The 20,560-nt window shown below is 39.1% G+C and overlaps 1 protein-coding gene across 1 annotated transcript in view; it reads right to left on the reverse strand.

Moving 5' to 3' along the window:
• Window positions 1–20,560, reverse strand: part of SLC2A13 (solute carrier family 2 member 13) — a 350,636-nt gene that overhangs the window by 254,443 nt on the left and 75,633 nt on the right. The window lies entirely within an intron of this gene.

The following is a 20,560-nucleotide window of genomic DNA, read 5'->3' on the forward strand; positions in this document are numbered from 1 at the left end:
ATCAGTTAACACCTCAAATAATGTGAGGGGAAAGAAGATGCTTTTTAAGAAATATAGAAAAACTGACACATAGTGGATTAGAATCTGATTTCTCATTCCTTATATGAAATCTACTTTTAAAATAGCAGAAAGTGTGCAAGTTAATTACTTTTAGCACACCCTTGGTTATTTTGTTGGTAAGCTAACCGTGATAATAATTAATACTTTTATAGAGCTTATAATGTGCCAGACACTCTTCTCATAGCTTTACACATTAACTCATTCAATCTTCCAAATAATTCTTTGAGACAGACGTTATAAGTATCTGCATGTTACAAGAGAGGAGAGTGAAGCACAAAGAGATCAACTCAATTGCCTAAAGTTGCACAAGCTGTGATTAAAACCCAGGCAGTCTGTATCTAGAGTCCATGGTCTTAACCTCTTTACTATGTCACACGCAGAAAGAAAACGACAGGATAAAAAACTGTACGATGAAAAGTACCACCTTCCTATTCTTACTCGTAACGAATATGTCATCATTTCACAAATCTAGGGAAAATTAAACTCTTTTTTTATGCTGCCAATACAGTATAAGGTTGTCCTTTGCCCAACGTAAAGCAAAACAAATGACTGAATGGCTTTTGCCATATAGGGGAAGGGTTAAAGATCTTTTTGTTTTTTTATTATTGTCTGTGACTCCATTTTCTTCTTTTCACACCTTTTCAACAGTCTTTCCCAAACTCCCCTAAAAGGAATTATAGCAAAAACATGTGGTTTTATCCTCAGCCCTAATTCATGGAGACCATTCTCCACTGCAGATTCTTCTCTGAAAGTGGCCGCTGTAAACAGACACTGAGGCAAAAACAGAACCCTGTGGTACTTCCCAAGAAGTACATCAGCTGAGACAGTTGGTCTCTCCTCCCGCTCAGCCTGCCTGGTCTCCGGGGAACTGCTGACACATTCAGAGTGCCTAACAAAAGAGAATATTATATGGAAATATGGTGTTCAAAGGATATATTTTCATGTTTTATGTTTAACCCTTACAAAATTAAGAAGACCAGTGAGAGTCTTCCTGAAATAGCTACGAGGTTAGCTATGTCTACCAAAATTTCTCTCTTCATGATTGCGACCTACGTCCTTAAAGCCACCATCGATTCCCACAGAAATTAAAGCAGGCAGCTCTCTAGACAAAATGCTGAATTTATAGCCAACACCTACGTCAGAAACCCTGTAAATCTGTGAACTGCAAAGTATAAACCTTAAGAGACTGACTAGGAGGTTATTATAGAGATGCTAATCCAACAATGAATAATTACAGAAAGTTACCAGAAACCTTTACATCTTACAACTGCCTTCCAAGATAGCATTATCTCCTTCTTAGAGAGAATACTGAGGTCGGCTACGTTAAGTGACTTACCTAAAGGCCCACAGCATCACAGCCTGGCTTTGAACCCACTGAAGGCTGTCTTTTTGCAAAGCTGATCGCACTGTATTATGTAAAAACTCATTATCCTAAACCCATAACAGTAAGCCACTCAGACATTTATTCATACAAATATACATGTAATTACATAATGAAAATTTTAAAATGAAAATATCATTTGACTATGGGCATGTTCTTTGGGGCTTATTTCACTCATCTATGAAACAAAAGATGAGGAATTCACTTTTAACGAGCTCTTACTGTCTGTAGCCCCAAAGCACCAGACATTGTACATACTCTGTCCCATTCATGCCTCATAACGATGGTGTGGGACAGACTTCAGGACCTGACTTCAAAGCCAGAGACTTAAAACTTAGAAAATTAAATAACTTGCTCATGATTACACAGATAGCAATTAATCAGGCTTATATTTAAACAGACACAAATAATTTCAAGAGAAAATGCAGTCTACTGAGACATAAAACATATATATCTAGAACATATCTATACTCAAACATTATATAACACCAATTTCCTGCTTTATTATTCAGGTGTTTGACTGTATCTGTCTAGATTATAAAAGCTCCTGGACACAGGAAACTTTGTTCTTAAAAACTTCATTTAGGGGGGCGCCTGGGTGGCACAGCGGTTAAGCGTCTGCCTTCGGCTCAGGGCGTGATCCCAGCGTTCTGGGATCGAGCCCCCACATTAGGCTCCTCTGCTAGGAGCCTGCTTCTTCCTCTCCCACTCCCCCACTTGTGTTCCCTCTCTCGCTGGCTGTCTCTCTCTGTCGAATAAATAAATAAAATCTTAAAAAAAAAAAAAAAACCCTTCATTTAGGGGCACCTGGGTGGCTTGGTCAGTTAAGCATCTGCCTTTGGCTCAGGTCATGATCCCAGGCATAGGGCTCCCTGCTCCACGGGGAGTCAGCGTCTTCCTCTGCCTCTGCGTCTGCCTCTGCCCAGTTTGTGCTCCCTCGCTCTCAAATAAATTAATTAAAATATCTTTAAAAAAAAAACCCCAACTTTGTATGTATTACATGGCATTTAATACTGTAACATCCAAGTAGTGAACTCCTGATAAACGTATGTCAAATAATGGATGAATATGCATGTCTGGCCCAGAGATAGCAAAATTCACCAAAGCAAAAACTCACCTAATGTGAGTATCTGCCAATTAAGTGCCAAGTACAAAACACTAACCTCTATGGCAATCTTTAGCTCCCATTAATTTACCTAAGTAGGGAAACCATTTAACTCTTTTGTAAAAGGGGAAGATTCTACAACTCAGTAAACTGTAACACACAAAAACATCAAGTTGAGAGTCAATCTAAGAATTCCATAAAAATACTGCATTTGAATAACTTGAAAATCAAGTGTTAGGCTCATCCCAGTTTACAAAAGATATTCCTGAATTACCACCTTCCTATATAAAATTATCATAAAACTATACTAGATCCAGCCAATTATATTTTTGGAGATTATAATAATAAAAAGTCTGATGCAAATGACTGGGGAAGACTGATTTTCTAAGATAACTGAATTAAGTACTTGACAAAAACTCCAAAATTCTAAGTAAACATAGGGAAATGTCTGAATTGCTGCTGGTATAAATTAATAAGTAATGAAGCATACAAGATAATCTTTAAAAGGGATATTTCTCACATTATTTGTAAGTCTATTTAATACCTATAATTTATTCTTATCTGGGTACTTCAGAATATTAGACCAAAAACTACACTTGTCCCACTCAAGAGAGGAAACAATTTCCAATACAACTCACAGATTAAGTGTCCTAAAAAAAAAAAAAAAAAAAAAAAGTGAATCCTGGCATTATTTAAATGGTTAAATTCAATCTGTTCATTCACAACTTTAGAATCTCATCTCTTTAATAAAATTATGAACCAAATAAAATGATCTCACAGGCACAAATAAAAACACATAATGATGTCTATAGTTCATGTAAAATCAGAGATAAATCAATATGACTACTTTATAAATAGTATACCTATTTATATTTCTGACTCACTAGTGAGATGGTAAGTTTCTCACCACCAGGGACAACCTTTATCTTACTCAATACTTTCACACACCTGACATCAGATAATTAGACTGTTTTAAAAGCTGAGAACCTTATCTTCGGTAAAACAATTAGGCTAAATAAAGTATTGCCGCGGACTACTTTCTTTTAGACCCTAATGTGCTACCACCCAAGTGGATAAGCATACTTTTTCTCAATTACTGAGATATAATTCATAGGCCATAAAATTCACCATCTGAAAGTACACAACTCAGTGGTTTTAGTATATTCACAAGGTTGTGCAAAATCACCACTAATGACAGAATATTTTCATTATCCAAAACAGAAATCCCACACCCATTAGTTACCACTCCCCATTCAAGCCCCAGCTAACCACAGATCTACCTGCCTGTCTCTACTGACTGGCTTATTCTGGCTCTAAATGGCATCCTACAACACAGAGCCCTTTTGCGCCTGGTTTCTTTCCATCTAGCATAATCTTTTCATGATTCATACATGTTGAACCACTTATCAGTATTTCATTCCTTTTGATGACTGAAAAATAGTTTATTGTATCGATATGCCACATTTAATTTATCCATTCATCAGGTGACGAATGTCTGGGTTATTTCCATTTTTTGAACTATGAATAATAATGCTATGAATATTTGCATATAAGTTTGTATGAGTATCTGTTTTTAATTCCCTTGGTATGTATTGGGACTATCTATGGTATGTCTATGGTAACTGATGTTTCACTTTTTGAGAAATGACCAAACTGGTTTCCATAGCAAATGAACCATTTTCTCTACATCCCCACCAACACTATCTTCTAGCCATCCTGCTGGTGAAATGGTTATCTCATTGTGATTCTGATTTGCATTTCTCTAATGATTAATGACACTGAAAATCTTGTCCTGTGCTTATTGGCCATTTGTATATCTTAGTTGGAAAAATGTCTATTTAAATCTTCTGCCCATGTTTTGAGTTTATTTTCTTTTTATTATCTATGTAAGCATTCTGTATGCATTCTGGATATTAGACCCTTATCAGATATATGATTTGCAAATATTTTCTCCCATTTTGTAGGATGCCATGACATTTTAAGGCTAGTATCTTTTGACACATGACAGTTTTAAATTCTGATGAAGCCCAATTCATCTTTTTCCTTTGATGCCTCTGCTTTTGGTATCATTTCTAAGAAACTGCTGCCAAATCTAGTATCTGTAAGATTTTCCCCTATGTTTTCTTCTAGAAGTTTTACAGTTTTAGCTCTTAAAGGTCTTTAATCCTTTTCTTAAACTAAATTTTGAATATGGTATAAAGTAAGGGTCCAATTTCATTCTTTGGTATGTAGATTATCCAGTTGTCCCAGCACCATTTCTTGAAAAGACTATTCTTTTCTCCCTTGAATGATCCTGACACCCTTGTTAAAAATCGACTGTAGGTTTATGGGTTTATTTCCGGACTCTCATTTCCATTCCACTGATCTACAGGTCTAGCTTAATGCCAGTTACCACAATGTTTTTAATTACTGTAGCTTTGCAATAATTTTTCAGATCAGGAAGTGTTAAGTCCTCCAGCTTTGTTGTTCTTTTTCAAGACTGTTTTGGCTACTCTGGGTCCTTTGCACTTCAACATGACATTTAGGGTCAGCTTGTTAATTTCTCAGAAAAAAGCACCTATAATTTTCATGAGGACTGCACTGAATTTATAGACCAACTGAGAAGTACTGCCATCGTAATGATGGCATCTTAATGATTAGGTCTTTCAATCCATGAACGTTGGGGTGTCTTTCCATTTATTTAGGTACACTTTAATTTCTTTCAACAATATTTTGCTTTCAATGTACAAGTCTTATACTTCTTTATCATTAAGATCTGACACTAAAGGGTGCCTGGGTGGCTCTGTTACTTAAGCAACCGACTCTTGGTTTCAGCTCGGGTCATGATCTCAGGGTTCTGGGATCGAGCCTCACATCAGGCTCCATGCTCAGCATGGAGTCAACTGCTTGTCTCTCTCCCTCTGCTCCTCCTCTCATGCCTTCTCTTTCACAGAAATATATAAAATCTCTAAAAAAAAAAAAAAACAAACTCTCACACTTAAGAAGGGGCTAATACTTAAGCCTTTATTTAAAATGTCAATAAAACCAAACTTTTTATTTAAAGAATTATCTATAAATTATCCTTTATGAAAAGACACAAATACCTAAGTCCTAAGATTTTCAGAGCTGGAAAAGTTCCATTTAACAGTTCCAGAAATATGCACTGAGAAGCCAGCACTAGGAAAGATATATAGAACATAGTGCCTGTCCTGGTAGATTTATAGAGAATGTATACGTGTGTGTGTACATACATGTATGTGATAGATGACAGGACAAGAGGAATGGACAGGCATTTAAAAAAAAGAGAGAGAGAGCGAGAGATCCCAACACTGTGCCATTAACACTTACCGTCTTTTAATTTATGGTTGGAGAAACCAAAGCCCCAAATCCGTATGTCATATAAATAAGGTAACATGGTTAATTAGTGCATGAGCTGAACAAAGATTTGTGTTAAGATTTAAGAGAAAGAGAACACTTCAACCCAATGCGAGTATTACCCTCCGGTTTGACTCCCTAGTTGTTGTTTATCACAGATTTTCATCATTTAGTAGATGTTAATATAATATTTCCAAGGGTAGTGCTAAGCTGCTAGAAAAATAATGAAAAACAAGACAGAAATCAGAATGCCTGTCCTCATGTGGCTTACAGTCTTCACCTTTCCTTTTTGTCAGAGGTAATTCTAATGTTGAAAATACTACTTTTATAAAAGTTGTTCCTAGTTTTGTTGTAAAATACCCCCAATCCTTCTATCTCGTGGAGTCTCTTATAAGAGCAAGTCATGAACACCAAGATCTTCTCAATAACGAGGTTTCTGGCCAGTGGCCCTGGACAGCTTATTATTTCACTTGGCGGGCAGAGCTGCTGGATACCGATTTGCCCTTACACTAAAACAAAAGGCAACCATAGTTCTGAGTTCCATATCATCCAGGATTCCATTTCCTCCTCTTCTACCACTGGCACATATTTTTACCTGTCAGCACCTGTTTGGAGAATTACCACTCCCCAATTCTCAGTCCACATTGTCTGGAATGGGTATGACTGACAAGCCACCATAAACCCTGGTCACATGGTCTGACTCCGGGGTCAGCACATAAAGCAGACAGGTCAGTAAGAGCCTTCTCTGAAATGTCTGTGGAAGCCATCAGGAAAGGAGTACTGTAGTGCCATTAGTGTTCCCAAGTAATAAAATTTAACGCAAAACTAGACATCTAATAGCCACTTTTGCTAATATACAGGGAGAGCCAAGCTGAGAATAAAGCCTACATATTCATACACACAGACCAGAAGAAAGCCCTATAACTTACATAAGCTACCCTGTCCCTCATTTTTAACTTCAAGCTTTGAGCTGTGCTTCCAAAATATAATCCCAAAGTACCCTGATTAATGTGTAGTCTCCTAAAATTAAACTCCTCATTCAAATAACTAGTGAGCTCCTGACACTTAACCTAGGCTCTGGGTATATTAAGATGAATAATGATTTAAATAATATAGACCATCTCCATGACTTGCCCTTCAACCACCTGTTTCAAAACTCATTTCCTTCTATTTTCCCCTCCTTCACTCCATGCCAGCAGCACTGTCTTCGAACATACCAAGTACAGCCTCACCCCGGGGATCTTCCCCCTGCTGGTCCCCCTCCTGTACCCCTTAAGTGAGACATGTGCATGACCCACTCCCTCACTTCCTCAGGTTTGGTCAGAGGCCTCTTCATCAAAGTGGCCACTCCTTACCTTCTAACCCCCAGGCACCTAATACTCTCCTTCCCCCATCACTTTACCATTCCCCATCACACTCACTGCTCCTTGGTGTGTTATATATTCCTTTACTGTCTGTTCTCTCACCACATGTAGGTACACGAAGACAGTCTGTGCTGTGGTAACGGCTATAAAAGTAGCAGTGAGAATGGAGTCTGGCATTTGGTAAGTGCCTGATTTTTGTTAAATGAATAAATTAATGAATGTAATAAAAATTTTGTGGTCAATGGATATACACAAGTTTGTCACTTACCATAGATCGTGTTATAATTTTACGAACTTTCCAAATTTTAAAATACACAGGTAATAGTACGCTAAGTAAAAGAGTCATCATTTCTTCACAGAACTAAGAATTGTGACACTATATATCTTTTCATTAACTATATTTTGTGAGATAAGTAATAAATCTATTTGCCTCCTTTTGGAAAATGACTGTAGGTCCTAAACTCACTTCTTTCACGTTTTCAAGGGAGATGGTAGGTTTTTAATAATGAAATGTAGTACACAAACCTTTCTCTCTTTCTTAAAAGCCTTTGGATTGACTAAATACTCTTCATTGCTTAAAGCCGTCATTAAAAGAAATAAAAATATATCACTTAATAGACTACCATCACTGATATAACTGAAGACCATGAAAACTGCATTTGTTTTAGAGATTTATTTATTTGAGGGAGAGACAAGAGGGAGCAAGTGTGCATGCACACAAGTGAGCACGAGCAGGGTGAGGGGCAGAGGGAGAGAAAGAATCCTCAAGCAGACTCCCTGCTGAACGTGGAGCCCGCCATGGCGCTCCATCCCATGGCCCTGAGATCATGATCTGAGCCAAGACAAGAGTGGGATGCCCAGCCGACTGAGCCACCCTGAAAACTGCATTCTTAATCAATGCCCTTACTTGGTGTATTTTGAGGGCTGTATCAGTATAATAACAGCTAACATTACTGAACACTATATATGATTTAATAAGAATTTTAAGAATACCGATTCCCTATCACTGTGTCTACACAACCACACTTATTGACAGTAGCTGACAGTGCTTTATTTATTTAGTGGCTGTCTCTTTTAGCTAGAAGCAAGCTCCTTCTGAATAAAGACCTCATTCATTGTGTTCAGTATGAAGGGTTATGGAGGATAGTGGCTAAGAGACCATTACTTACATCAAATCCTGGCTCTGCCACTTACCAGCTATGGGATCTGATTAAGAATACTGATTCCCTCTATCACTGTGTCTACACAACCCCACTGCTCTGTGGTCCCCCTGAGTCTGTTTCTCCATTTGTGAAACGGGGATCCTAATAACATGTACCTCTGTTGCTGTGAGAATTACACTGGTTTGACACAGTATTTGGCACATAAGAAGTGCCCAACAAATGTCAGCCATTATCCTTGTAAAACCCTATATCCCAGCACCTAGCACAGTGCCTGACACACGGGTAAGCAGTCACACAATGCCTCTGGACGGATGAATTATCCTAGACTTATAAACTCCAGTCTGAGTTATTAACTGCCTCTCCCTATTATAGTTGATCGTCAATCAATAGTTTGATCAACTTTTATTTGAGAAAAACAAAACTTCTCTGATTTGAGTCAGACAAAGGTTGAAAAATTCTCTTTGGGATTTCATTTTAACATGGCAGGAACTGTAAAGAAATGAACTGATACTGGCCATAGAAGGGAACATCGTTCTGATCAATTCCAACTATTCAAATGTGATCTGTCACAGTTCAAGAAAAAGTGTCAAAGCAACAGAATAGCCTGTGTTTCTTTATAAAAAACTACACTATGTGCATGAAACTGTAAATTATATTTTAAAGAAAATCTTGAAGCATGGAAATAAAATAGTGTTTTTCTTATGCAAAAATCTTAAAATTCATTGAAATACAGGTTTGAGTTCTGACTTTTTGCCACTTACCAAACAGGGAGACCATGTTTTCTGGGCCTCATTTTTCTCATCTCCCAAACAGTATTATAATAACGACAGTAACTACATCAGAGGGTTGTTGTAGGATCGAAAGATATAATAATACCATGTAAAGCCTATGCACAAAGTAAATGTAAATACTCCTAAAATGATCATTCTTTTTTATTGATTTCAAACAAACTGCTGACAGATTAAAATTTTTAAAAAGTCATGATTGTTTTTCAAGCCTCTTCTTAAAAACCAGTAAGACTTTAAATGATATTGTTTTCCCTTTGCTGCCAGAAATGTCACCTGCATAGGTAAGCAGACACATATTCTAAAGCATACTTTTCAAAAAAATACTAAAGAGTTGAATGAACATTCAACAAGACCATTAAGCATGAAATAGAAAAATCTATAGAATTATTACATGAAGGATGCTGAGTGTATTTCAGTAATTCTTATGAAATGACTAGGAAGACATAATAAGCTATTTCAAAAAGTAAAATCAAAACAGTTTTCACAGAGTATTTTTGAGAAATATGACTTTCCAATGACTCTCTGACGTGGATACATCTAAATATACACCAGCTAATGAGAACAACACACAAAACAAACATCAAACTTCGCATCTAAGGTTCCAACTACAACGGTAGGGTCGAGGCTGCCATTTGTTTTAAGAGTACCAAAGCCATTGCAGCCACAGCCTGGGACACACGCTTGGATTTCATAAGGCTCACCTTTCATAACGGAAGATTTTACCACATTTGAGGTGTGCACACCTGCAGTATGGGCCTACTCCGAATTATCATCTATTCCCCACAATTATTAACAAAACTTTAATCTACTCATTCTTAAGTGGTATTTCCCAGATTTAGACATTAGCAAGGGTCTGCTTTAAAATTCTAAAATAGTAATAAATCACATAATATTTTATAGCTTTTATATGTGGAATTTCATTGTACTCATAAATGCTCTACCTCAAAATTGAGTTTTTTGGGGGTTTTTTTAGAGATTTTATTATTTGACAGAGAGAGAGAACAGACTGTGCACACACAAGCAGGGGGAGGAGCACAGGGAGAGGAAGAAACAGACTCTGTCCTGAGCAGGACTCAATCCCAGGACCCTGAGATCATGTCCAGAGCCGAAATCAAGAGTCGGACACTTAACTGACTGAGCCACCCAGGCACCCCAAAAATTAGGTATTTTAATTGGGCCCAACATGTTAGAGACCAGGAGAAAATAATAACTGCTGACACACAAATAAATTCCAAATAGTCTTGATAAAATCCACAAACACTATAAACATACCCATCTGCCCTTGAAAAGTGGGTCATTCAGCAATAATCATTTTGTACTGAATTACATCTCCTCCTCACCAACCACTTGAGGGGGGGGACCCTGGGGTTTCAGGATGACTGAATCCCACACAAGGAAGCCTTCTCGTGCTGTTGGCACTCCATTTCCTCCCCCACATCTCAGGGATCAAAGGTCAGACATCACCACCTACCCCACCCATAAGAGTAGAAAAGGCAGTCAGGAGAAACACTGAGTACTTAGCTGAGGTAAAGCAGGCACTATATCTGGTGGTGGGGATGCAAAGATAAGTAACATGGTGTCAGTAGTGGGACAGGAGCGTGAAAAGCAAATGCAGAGTGCCAGAGAGTGCACTGCCCAGGTGCTGGGAGCACAGAGAAGGCAGGCACCCTGCCCTGTGCTCTCAGAGATAGGAGAGTTCTGAGGAAGGCTGGAGGGTGCTTCTTGTTTGCCTGCTCTCTGAAATGCCAGGTTTGCTCCCTCTTCTTTGAGCAGTTTCTCATTAATGAACCTTCTACCTACTCCAACAGCCTGAATAAAGTCATCTCCCTCCTTGTTCAGTGCATTTTGTCTTCCAGGAAAGGTATCATTCCGCTTTGACTGTAATCCAAAGAAAGGGAGCAACAATTTCTCTTCACATGTGAGCAAACATATGTTTTGGCGGGGAGGGGGTGTCCAACAGTTTTGACAGGGCAGCCAGCCACAGTGTGAGATGAGACCCAGCTCTCACCACTGAACCTGGTTTCTACTGCCCCATCAGAGCAAAGGTGATTCCGTATGTCGCGATGGGCCTGAAGGCTGTGGCCCAGCCTTTCAGAAAGCCATATGCTCTCAAAAAAGCTCCTGCTTCAATCACCCAGAGGCTTCTCTGCAGCACTCCTTTTTAGGTTCCCTTTGTGACAACACACCACGTGCACACCTACACACATGACAGCCACATTTACACAATGTACTTTCTGCACAGAGGGGACACACCCGCTAGTGAATGCCATGTTGAAGAGGCTTGAATGCAGATTTACAAAAAATAAACAGTAACCCAAATCGGTCCTAAGAGAAAAACTGAAGCAACTGACAAAACAGACACAATGAATAAAGAAGGGGTCGGCGAACTGTAGCCCACAGGCCACATTTAGTTGGCCTGCTATTTTTGTAAATAATAAAACCTAACAGGCAGGAGAAAATAGGCTTCTGTGTCTTACTGGCACAAAGCCACATTTCATTCCTTTACATACTATCACTGCTTTCAGGCTATAACGGCAGAGCTAAGGAGCTGCACGCCACAAAGCCAACCACTTACTATCTGGCCCTTTCCAGAAAAAGCTTGCCAACTCCTGGAATCAAGCATCAAAATTAATTCCTTTCTACTCAAAAGAGAAAAGCCCCAAACCTATTCTATTAAAAAGCGAAATTAGAATATCCCTATTACTATCTTCTCATTAGTTCTTTCAGATGAAACATTTTACCCACTTTGTAGACTTTGTATTCTTGTGCGACACAGTAAAATATCAGCACCTACTGGACTAAGCAGGAAGAAACATTTAAAAATTTCTATTTCAGCCTTTTTTTTAAAAAGGTCCTAGAAATAAACAACGAACTGTGTTAAATTTGCTAATGGAGAATAGTATCAAAAGGCCTTCTTAGCACACAGAAAATCCCTAACAAGCTACTAGGTCTCAAATTGAATATTCTCTTTATGAGACCATTTTTACATTTTTCTTTGCAGAGTTCACTGGTTGGATTAAATAGCCAAGCTCAGGAACTGCTGACTCTACCGGCTCCGGAGCTCGAACCCACGTCATCTCCCACCCTGGGAGTCAGGAGGCATGGTCACTTGGGGTGCTTTTCTCCCCCAGAATGATGATGGAGTTTTGGCTCTAGCAAAGTGAACTGGAAAGATCAATTTAAATCAGACTATAAAGTAACTTATAACAAGTGAAGGAACTTGTTTCTGAGAAGGAGAGGGACTGATCTGTGTGTTGGGATGGTAACTTTGGAGGCCCTAGGGTATGCAGACAGAGAGGGAAGATACCAGAAGGAAGGGCAGCGTGGAAGGCACCTTGAGGCAGGCAGAGAGGTGACCACCACAGACCTAACGCAGGCAATGACAATGAGAGCGGGGAAGAGGAACCGGTTGCAAACTACACTCTTCTCAAGGTGGAAGCAGCTAAAGTCAGTTGACTTTGAACCTTTATCTTCCTGTTGTTTCTATTTCGCAGTTCTTTTGTATTCTTTCCTTTTAGAAAAGGAGAACATTCTTAAGGAAATCTGATAGGTTCTCTGCTCCCTATGAACAGGGACCATGCCACCCTATGTCTTTTCTCAGCATCTACATCTAAACTGCAGGGCACAGAGGTGGCATGAGACGCAGAGTTGGCCGGCTGGAGGGAGGACAGGACAGGAGGCCACGAAGTGGGGCTCAGATCCTGCCTCTCTCATTTCTAAGCTGTTCAACCTTACCAGCTGTCCCTTACCTCAGCACAATACAGATCATAATGTGTAATTTTTAGGGTTGTTTTAACAATCAGAGAGACACAGGGACAGAGAGAGAATAGATGTGTGCACACACGCACATTTACAGAAACAGGCATTCAGTAAAGAGAAATCGTTACTAGTATTTTCACACTAGTATTATTCAAATATGAATGATCAATGTTCAGACAACCCTACAAAAGGTCTTTGCTTTTATAGAAAGTTGGTTTTGAAAGTCTCTATCCACACCCACCCTTTAGGAAAGAGCAGTTATTGGATTCAGTTCTCTAAAAAAAAAATTAATTTTGAAGCTCTATTTTATTCTAAAAGATGTGCAATGGCAGTCATCTTCAAGGAAATATCTTAAAAAGTTCAACAGGAGGAAAAAACTATACTGAAAATGTGTGACACTAACACAGCACTTTTATGTTGTTCTAGCTTCATAAATCTAGCAATTTTCTCCTCATTCTATCTTGCCAAGTATCCATCTCCGTACTGAAGGTTACTACATTTCAAGCAACACAGACACTGAGAAGTTAACTAAAATGCACATCTAAAGCCAGTGTTTGGTAAGGTACTGATTAAAAACACTGCTCAGTGGGTAGACCGGAGGAGTTAGAGGGCCTACAGTAGAGTGGTAAAGGAAGGAGAAAAATAATGTTATTTGATCACTTTATCTCCCAAATATAAAGTGAATTTAAAATATTTGAAAAAAGATAAGAGTGATTCTTGTTTTGGGGTTTTTTTTTTTTAAGATTTATTTATTTGAGAGAGAGAGACAGAGAGGGACGCAGAGGGCTGGAGCAGTGGGAGGGCAGAGGGAGAAGAGAGAGTCTCAAGCAGACTTTCTGGTGAGGAAGGAGCCTAACTCATGGCTTGAACTCACAACCCTGAGCTGAAACCAAGAGTTGGACGCTTAAGCCACCGCACCACCCAGGTGCCCCTACCTTTGGTTTTTGAGAAACATACTAGAAGACCTCTCCTGACATGTGTAAACAGGCATGCTTCTTTAGATAGCACATGACACAGCTATTAATATTCTGATTCTAGAGCCCATCGATGGAATAGTCTCGTTACCACTAAAAAGTCCCAACATATGCCCTCCACTTTGAGATGGAAAAGCTGTGTTTTCTTCAGGATCTTCCTCTCACCTTCTCCAAAGATGAGGTAACTGTTAAAGGGCACAGTGATTTGTCTTATCACAAGGGGAAAAAAAAAAATGTCCAGACTATGGTTTTATTTACAAAGCAGACTAGCCCCTGTGCTGAATGATGGATCACTGTTTAGCTGGAAATGAACTGCCCTGAAGCAGCAACTAAGAAACTACATTCTTTTTGAAATATCTACCTAGTTGGGTCTTTCCTTTCTGCTTGACTGTATTAAATACAGAACATTAAAAAACAGATGAACTTCACAACATGTTGGGGGAGAAAGAAAACTCTGAGGCAGTCAAAATTCCTTCGGCATGGATTCTTTTTAAATGAAATTTAAGTACGTCTTAGTAAGAAAGCAGAAAGATGAGCCTTCAAGTATTACCTTCCAACTTATAAAACAATCTGGATTTTCATTATAAATCAATGAAAATGGCTTGAAAGCCTATAGGTAATCTGAAAAACGTTTCCTTCTCCCATAAGTAGGTTGAGTGGAAAAATCTCTGTGCTATTCTTTATTCCACGTAAAAGGTGAATCAATGACATTATAATGTACAATCTAAGAGCTATTCCAATTCTGCGTAAGATTTTTAAATTCCTCTGGGGTTCAGAAAATCGAAGGCAACCCTTATTTAAAACCATGTTGAATTAAGTAGAATTTCTTTTAAATAAGTCACCATACTTAAAAAAATAAGTTTTACTAGAAACTGAACAGAATTGTTTATTAATAGTCCAGCTTACAGCTTGTTAACACAAGGATAGAGAATTAAAGCAGCTTTTTACTTGACCTTTTGTTTTAATCTGTTTACCATAGGAGAGATGTATAATAGCCTCACATTTGGACAATTTTAGCAATTTTACAACCACTTTGAGAATATTAGATCCAGAAATGTTTTCCTTGCCTATATACATAAAACTGGGGGTCATCCTGAGAAACAATTTGTCAATATCTATTTCAAGTTCATCCAGTAAATAACATACTTGCATTAGTCTGGGTATAGAACCACATGAAGAAAATCCAAGCAGAACTACCAGAAATACTGGGGGAAATGACCACTTTCCTCAAAGTGCAGCAGATGTCTACTGCTATGAGCAACCTACTGCAATGTTATTATGCAGCAATCAGATTTCTAAAGAAATTTTTGGAAGGATTTCTATCAGGATAAGATAAATATCTACCCTCTCTGACCTCTCTGCAGAATATGATTTGACAAAATGGCCACAGGCAATATCAATTCACAGGAAAAGAAATGACTTATGAGGAGATAAGACTTGATGACCTAACGGCAAGATCACTGCAGGGAAAAAAGAGAGAGATGCATCTGTCCCTTCCTGTACGACAGACGTGACCCCCAGAGAGCTGGACGTAAATCAAAACAGGTTTTAAAATGAACTCACAGGAGGGTCTTGAATAAACTCCCCTCCCTACAACGGTCTTCCTTTTCATGCTGGAGACTGAACTACCTGACAAAGGCAAAACACAGAGCCACATCTGCCCAGCTACTAAGCTGATGAGCTGATAAAATTAAACAGCGCAAATCTTGTTGGCATGAATGTTTTTGCGAGATTATACGCTGTGCTCGGGTAACCTGAACACTCTCCCAATAACAGCAACCAGTGGGCCTGAATCTAATTTGTCTGAAGCATCTGATAGTGCCTCTGGGTTGCTACTTCTCACTTATGCAGATTAAGATTTGAGTGACCGAAGGGCAAGGCCAATGTTCTCACTGATAGTCTTCTGTTCAATAAATTTATTTTGGAAGCATCTATGACCTCAGTGATCTAGGTAATATTAATTCTAAAAAAGATATATATATAATTTTTTAAAAGACAGGATGCACGAAAATGCTATTTTCCTTTACAAAAGAAAAGGCCATATGCATTTTTAAGTTCCCCGGACTGACCCCATGCTATAAACAGACTAGCAGGAGGCAGCTCTCCACGGCCCAGAGATGTGCCCTCAGTGTCTCCCCTGCTTTGCTGCTTTTACTCCATCTGCTGTTGAACGAAGCTCCCAGACAACTCGTCTCCCAAAACACTGCTTTTTTACTTCTCTGGTTTTTTGTATGGGTTCTTCAACAATCTGTGCACGTTTCTCTAGGGAGAGAAAGCCTTGTTTACATTTCCTCCCAGGGATCCTGCCTTAACCCCCCAGGGCAGAGCGGAGAAGGGAGTGGCTGCAATGGTGCAGAAATGTGAGACTTCCCCTAAGCCCCTGCCTGTAGGGCTTCTGCTCGGACCTGTGGGCAGTAGCCTTTGCTCTCCTTTCACCTCATCCCAGGAATCTATTTCTTGCTCTCTGGTGCAGGATAAGAAATTGAAGACGTCAAGAAAAAAAAAAATTTTTTAACTATGTGTGGTGATGCATATTAATGAGACATTGTGGTGATCGTTTTGTAATTATACACATGCTGAATCATTATGTAGCACACCTGAAACTCATACAATGTTGTATGTCAACTATGTATCAATTAAAAAAAGAAAAATGAAGAAGTCATTAGAGAGGGCTTTCAAATGAGATGGTATAAAGCTTATGAGTACACAAATTTCATTTCTAAATCCTTTCCTCAGATTGCCTTCAGAGGAGTGCTGTCTCTTTTGTTGACCTGTTCTCCTTTTCTTGTTTGTGAGACAATGGCCGTCATAAACCAAAGCTCCTGACAAAGACTCTCTCTTCTTCTAGATGCTCTTCCAGATGCCTGGTAAATTAAGAGATGGCCACCTGCTTCTAACAACATGGCAGCTCCAACTTTTCCTACCCCACCTCATGGACCTCATGGATTTGCCCCAGAGAGGAGCTCCAAAGGCTTTAAGTTCACTGAAGGGTGCACGTCCCAGGGACTGTACGTGACAGAGTGATGGAACACTTTAAAAGCCAATGAATAAACCCTAGATATCTAGGAAACACACTTCCAAAGTTAAGTAAACAGGTATATTATGAAACAAAACACCAACCTTTATTAATTTCTAGGATAAAGCAGAAAAATTCAAATAAATGTTGGGCCTACTGCAGTTGCCTTTTGCTATGGAACCCAGGCCCCAAAAGGCCTGCCTCTCTCCGCGCACCGTTGAAGCTAAGCGGAAAAGTCTGAGAATCACTGCCTTATGCAATTACCGAGGGGTCTGTCCAGTTTCTACCTCTGCTGCAAATGAAAATTATGACGCTAGTACACATCCACGAGGCATGAAATAAACTAAGGCAATGATCTGTAAGGAATAAGCAACAAAATGATGGAAGTGATAATGTGTATTACTTTGTACTGAAATTTGTTTTTAATTCTAGAAGTAGTAAGTGTGTCCCTACTAACTCAAAGCACAGGCTTGGCAACCTGACCTAAATAAAGATGAATAGTTAGTTCTTACTGCAATGCCTTAAAAATCTGGCACATGTACACTTCATAACGATTATCACAACCCGCAAGAAAATTAATCTGGTCCACTTAGTGATACATAGGATTTTGTACTTGCTGTTCCCTCTGCTTGGAATACTCATCCCTTCAGTGCTCTACTCTGCTGATTCTTTCTCAGCCTTTACACTCACCTCCTCCAAGAAGCCTTTCCTCACCACTCCCCTGCAAGCCCTCTATAAATGTCCTCATCCTGTTTGTTCCCTTTAAAGCCATTACTACAATTTGTAGTTATCCAGCAATGTTTACTTTTTATCATCTGTATGTCCTCCCAACAGAATGGACCAGAACCTTGTCTTATTGATTGCCACATCCCCAACTCTCTTGAGTGTCACTCAATAAATATTTTGGAATGAAAGGCTGCTGCAGAGTATTTAAAAATTAAAAATCAGACATTTCTCACAGATTTTTTAAACTCTAAAAAATATCAGATTGTGGAGCTATTATAATCTGGCTCTCTTTTCTTACAAACCTAAAAAAGAAACTGAGGTTCAGCAACTCTTAGAAAATCTTTTCAGGATTATACACTAGGGGTAGAGCCAGGACTCGTCTTTCATTTCCCTAGTCTCCCATGCCAGGGAGCTCTCCAAACCAAGCTGCTGTTACCTCCAGTCTCACTTTATTAGTCCTGCAGGATGTATAAACAGTGTCGAATCCACGTGAAAACCAATTGTTTGCTTCTTTTCCCATCAATTGCCCTTTTATTTTAGCTCACTATAGTGGAGAAATCACATGCTAAGGAGGCTGACATTTGTGCCATGTGCAGAACAGACAGAACACCATTACAATCCAACGCTGTTCCACAGCGTGGCCTGGAAGCCTCACGTCTGCTGCTGCCACGGCAAGAGAGCCACCATATTCACTAGAGAAAATCACAAAGTGTGTCTGAAGCCAGGAGAAGTAAATCCCATATGCACTGATCTCTGACACATCCAAAAAATAATTTAATTAATACATACTTTGGTAAATATGCCTATTTTCCTCAAAGACATCAATCTTAAACTCCAGGGACCAAGATAAAAAATCCTACAAAAAGAGAAGGATCACATAAGCAAGTACCTAACAGTCACACATTGCAAATCCTCTGGAAACTCCCAGAGAAGGACATGGGGACTGATGTGGAATCAGACCGATTTACTGAGCTCACCGGCAGGTAGCAGGTAACTAAGCCACCATGTCTGATGATAAAATATTTCTCCCCAGAAGAAACAAGGGTCATGCACAACTTCTTTCTAACCTCCTGAAATATCTTGAGTATTCTGCAGTGGCTGGCCCAAAGTTCCTCCCTCCAGGCAGCTGCGCTCCACTCCCCCGAGTTCCCAGGCTTGAAGCTGGGGCTCAAAATCTACCTTGTCAGGATCCATGGACAGGTGAACCCAGGCTACTCTCTTACCCTGCAACACAATGGATGACTTGTCTTCTCTGGGCCAGGACATTTTTATTGTTTTGAAATTAGCTTTTCTTCATATTTGTCCCTATCATTTCTGAACGTAGAGTGACTGAGGGCCAGGACCTTGTTGTTAAGACAACACTGGTCTCTATTTTCCAGCTAAACCGACAGACTGTCGCTCTTGGATGTGACAACGCCAAAATAAAATTCACACATGTGCAGAACAGGTTTTACCTCGATCAAATTTCTCAATCATAAAAGTGAGGCCCCCAAATTACTTGCTATTTGACACTGGCAAATCTGCCTTGTGAATTCATGCCATAATGCTATTCCGTACTTTGAAAAAAGAACACGAGATTAATTTTAAAACTAAGCAAGGTGATAGTACGCAAATAATATCAATTGAGAAATGGGTAAATTGTAAATCCTATTAGTTGCAAAGTTTAAGATATTTACCCAAGCATGGGACAAATGTTATTAGGATTCAATGGGTAACACAGTATTTTTTAAAACCCTGTGCCAAATGTGTATATAGAGCAATATTTTATCTTTACCCAAAAAAAAGTGCTCTATTTAACTCCAAAAAACTTCTCATAAAAACTAAAGCAGATGCAGATAATTACAATCTTAACTCAGGTTTCTTTAAAAACTTGGTTATCCATCCCAAATCATCATGAAACTCAAATAGTGTGCACTGTCAACGGCTGCATGGCTACACCAGTCAGAGAAATTTTTAAGTAGTCGAAATGAAGCTACATAGGCAATGCTTTACAGTAAAATTAGTGGTATCCCTACCCCTAAATAGGAAGGCTTTTTTTTATGAAGTTGTTGTCTTACGCTTTACATAATAAAACCTTATGTTCTAAACAGTATTTACTATAACCTAATAACCTGAAAAGGTTTTCCACTCACACATTATTAGTACATGAGCTTCAAGCATGCTGATTACTACAAAAACAAGCTCATATTTCATGCAAGACACAGCCGAGGGAAATTCATACAGGAGCATACATAAAGTTATTTATCATTTAAATGAACATTTAAAATAGTATTTTTAAATTAACACAATGTTCAACTCAGTAAAGGTGCATTACTTTGTTAAAACCAAAATTCTCTTTAATACTTACACTAGCATCTTACTCTGGAAATGCTAATGCATTTGTGAGCACATGGTACGTGCTCACAAACTTGTTTGTTAGAAATGACCTTGACCTGGATTCAGCTCACAGTTCACTGGGGCTTTGACCTGAGCAAGAAAATAACACTGCACTACAATATTGTATATATATAATCCTGAGTAACCAGGTGTGGCTAACACGGTGACCAGCTTCTGCACGGTGTTTATTCTGTTTCAGGAAAGCACAACCTTCAGCTCCACCAAAAAGAATAAATAGCAGGAGAAGGTGAGTGAACACAACTTCCAAGATCTGTGTGACCTACCTCCATATATGAATGAGTGTGGGTGTTTGCATTTTCTCGAGTATAAAAAATAATTTGGGGGCGCCTGGGTGGCACAGCGGTTAAGCGTCTGCCTTAGGCTCAGGGCGTGATCCCAGCATTATGGGATCGAGCCCCACATCAGGCTCCTCCGCTATGAGCCTGCTTCTTCCTCTCCCACTCCCTCTGCTTGTGTTCCCTCTCTCGCTGGCT

Source organism: Ailuropoda melanoleuca, chromosome 16, assembly GCF_002007445.2.
Source record: "Ailuropoda melanoleuca isolate Jingjing chromosome 16, ASM200744v2, whole genome shotgun sequence".
NCBI classification, from domain to species: Eukaryota; Metazoa; Chordata; class Mammalia; order Carnivora; family Ursidae; genus Ailuropoda; species Ailuropoda melanoleuca.